This window comes from Pteropus vampyrus, unplaced genomic scaffold (genome assembly GCF_000151845.1).
Source record: "Pteropus vampyrus isolate Shadow unplaced genomic scaffold, Pvam_2.0 Scaffold99, whole genome shotgun sequence".
Taxonomy (NCBI): domain Eukaryota; kingdom Metazoa; phylum Chordata; class Mammalia; order Chiroptera; family Pteropodidae; genus Pteropus; species Pteropus vampyrus.
This window is the reverse complement of record NW_011888880.1, coordinates 4,648,477-4,652,314: the sequence shown is the minus strand read 5'-3', so window position 1 is coordinate 4,652,314 and position 3,838 is coordinate 4,648,477. Positions and strand designations below refer to the sequence as shown.

General features: G+C 33.6%; 1 pseudogene; it reads left to right on the top strand.

The window, feature by feature from the left end:
• Positions 1-3,445: 3,445 nt before the first annotated feature.
• Positions 3,446-3,564, top strand: LOC111742713 (annotated as a pseudogene).
• The last annotated feature ends 274 nt before the right edge of the window (positions 3,565-3,838 follow it).

The following is a 3,838-nucleotide window of genomic DNA, read 5'->3' as shown; positions in this document are numbered from 1 at the left end:
ATTGTTTCTTTTCCTTTTCCTTTAATTTTTAACCTTTACTTTTAGAAAATTTTAACATGTACGGAAGTAGAGAAAATAATGAAAGTACATGTATTTATTATTCACTTTAATTTCAACACATGTCTAATCCTGTTACTTTTATACCTCTTATCTATTTCCCATATCCCTCCTTATTTTTGAAGCAATTCCTAGACAATATATTATTTCATCCATAATATTCCAAAATGGGTCTGTAAACATTAAATATAACTGTGATGCTGTTATCTTTCCTACAAATCTAACGATTCATTAACATTATTAAATATCCCATGTTTAAATTTCTTGATTTTCTTACACAGTTTGTTAGAGTTTATTTGTTTAAATCAGAATAAAGATATACTTAATATATTGTAATTCACTGATATTTCTATTAAGTCTCTTTTAGTCTATAAATTTCATTTCCTCTGTTTTATATACATTTTAAAGGAGCCAGGTCATTTGTGCAGTAGTGCCATGCTAGTCAATGTGCTGTGCTGTTCTATGAGATAAGGAGATTGCCCCCAAATGATAATTGCACAGCTCTCCCCAGCTCAACTAACGAGTGTGCTTAGTGATGTAACTAACTTACATTTTGACACAAGCTCTCTATCTCATCATGGCCTGGTAAGAAACTTTTCCTAAACTTTTTGCTCAGGGGACCACACTTAGAGAAGCACTGCTTTCGAGGGTAGCACTGTTTGGGTGCTGTTCACTGCATCCCCAGAATGTCATTTAATATGTGCCTTTGTCTCTTGTAGTTCTTGTAGGCTGGTCGGCCATCTAATGCTTTGATCAGATTCAGAATTAATTTTAGGCAAGACAATTTCCTAGGTGGTGTTGTATATTGCCACCAGCAGGTACAAAGTTCTGGTTACATTATTTTTTGTGGTGTTAACTGCCATTTAGTAATTATTTCTTAGATTTATTAGTTCATAAGTGATGGTGAAATACAGTAGTCTAATTCTTTTGTTTCTTCTTCATTTATAAGCTAGGATAGTTCTATACCGAGAAACTTCTTTTTATCCACTATGTGGGTTACAGTTTGTATAGGAAAGGCAAGATACCCCTGTTTATTTTCTTTTATTACCAGGTTTTAAGATACTAAGATGGTTTACTGAATATCCTCTAAAGGTAATCTATGAAGGCAACAATGGATGTGTTTGTGCGTGTGCGTGTGCATGCGCACGCGCGCACGCACGCACGCGTGTGTGATGTATCATGGATTTAAACATTTTAAGTATTTCAATACATTGCCCTTCTTGTTATGGACGCTCAAATTATCCCATTTTTGGCCAGTGGCAACCTCTTCAACTTGATTCCTGAGTCCTTTTGATATACCCCGCGTAATCTCTCACATATTTCTTGGTTTTGGTGCAACACAATGCCCTAGGTTCATCTGTGTATCTGTTGTGCTTGACCCAAAATCAGTCAAATATCTAAGGAGCCCTGGTCCTTTTACAACCTCTGTCCTGTGACTCCATTTTTATAGGACTATTCTGGGATTAAACTGCTCATTAGAGAATGTTTTCAACCTCTTCCTATATTTTATAAAGAACGGTTTTTTCCCCTGAAATAAAGATGATTGTAGATGCAAGAGAGCCCTGATAGTCTGTGAGTTGCTCAGATAAAACCCAGATGGTTGGTCATAATAACCACAATAAAATTTAATTTTAAAATTTAATAAAGGAAACTTAATGATGAAGTTGCTATGGTCCCTAAGGGTCTATTTTGGATCCTCATCTCCCCATATATACTACTCAAGGTATATATGGGTGTCTGTGAGATTTAAGTCTCTTTAGCTATGACAGCAGGTCCAACAGTAAATTTCCCTACCCAGATTCAGCCAACAATCTTTCAACAAACTAGTGCAGGCCAATTTTTTTTTTTTGGTTTTGTTTTGTTTTTAAATCACAATATGGAGGCAGTCTTAAAGAAGTCTTGATTTTTAAATGATGTTAGTTCTAGAGTCACCCATTTATTTATTCTTTCAACGTATTTATTGCACACTCCTTTATGTACAGGGGACTAGAATTTCAGAGATGAAGAAGATAAGGAATCTATCACCAAGTTGCTGATACCACATGGGAGATTACGTTTCAACAGCATCTAAAATTTACATGACACAATCTAAGAAGCATAAGGGAAAATTAAATGTACTTATTCTTTTGACTCTTTAGTAAAAAATGTATTTCATATATACAATACATTATAATTTTATTTTTCATTGTTAATAATAGATTATGTCAAAAGAAAAAAATCAGATTAATAAAAAAGAGTGTGTATTTTAATGGAAACAGTATAACTTTGAGTTAAAGAAAGAAAAATTGTGTCTTTATCTGCTAAAACTGTGAGGCCTTTAATGCAAAGTGCCAGACATCTGGTTACTACAGCCTCAGGGCCACAGCAATAAGCAGACAAGAAAAAGGACTATGTCATTCTTAGAAATCCTGACCTCAGTCTTGTCTCAAAGCCAAAATGTTTTAGTACTTGGCAGTGTTATTTTATTGACACATGTCAAATAATTCTAATTTGTGTTCATATAATCCTACATCTTGAGGTTCAGCTTTGCAACAAACAATGGAATTCAACATGACAATGATGTTAATATTAGAGCCAAGTAAAATGAGAACTCAACTTTTATGTTGAACTTGGAGTAGCAAGGAGAATCATAAAGTATGTAAATGTTTTGGTTGTTTAACTAATCCTGTGACCTGTGAGTATATATATATCTTTACTAGATTTAGCATTTTTTACCTTACATAACCAAGGACACAACTTAATTTAATACATTATGAATATAGAATGTCATATGCAAAAATCGAAGTTTATACAAGACAAAAAAAAATCCATGGAAAGAATTCTCAGTGAGGGTCTAATCTTTATGAAAATGAGTTTACACATTATTTTTGAGAGGTAGCTATCTTATTTTTGAGGGAATCTTAGAAAAATATTCTCAATATTTCTCAAAATATTCTCTCTGTCATTTATGCCAGCATTGAAGATTATTTTTGGCCATTCTCTCATTTATTTTCACATATTAGGCAATTTTCCATTTAAACAAATAACTTATTTATTGGCACTAAAATGGAATTAAAAGCGCACAAAACAAACAACTACAGATACTCTTATCAATAGCAATGCAAAAATTCTAAGATAAAAAATGACAAACAGAATCCAATAGCACATTTGAAAAAAAAAGTTGTGTTTAGTTCAAGATTGCAAGTATGGCTCCACATTAGGAAATTTATCAGTTGGTTTCACCATATTAATATTTATATGAAGGGAAACTACATATCAAATCTAAAGATACAGAGAAAGCATTCAAGGATACTTCTTCCTTGACAGTGTGATATATACACCTCGGCCCCCCAGCTAGCATTTACATAACTTGAGACCATTAGATCCATTCCTGCTAAAGACAAGGATAGTCTATGGCCATGCCACCCTGAAGAAGCCCTATCTCATCTGATCTCAGAAGCTAAGTAGGGTCAGGCCTGGTTAGTACTTGGATGGGAGATCACCTAGGAAGACCAGGTGCTATAGGCATAAGAAATAAAAATTAAAAAAAATAAAGGATTGTAAGCTGACGAGGTCTTTGCAATCTGTGAGGTCAACCAAGGGTTGCCTCGCCTAAAAATTAAAAAATAAAAGACAAGGATAAAACGAGGAAACCCACATTACACTGGAGAAATTAAACAGTACAGTCAGTCAGAAGGAAGATGGTATGTAAAATAGCAACTCAAAAGATATACCTTTATGGTTATTTTTTACATATTATCTTCTTTTCCACTGTATCTTTGTATTTGTGTGTGTACATGTG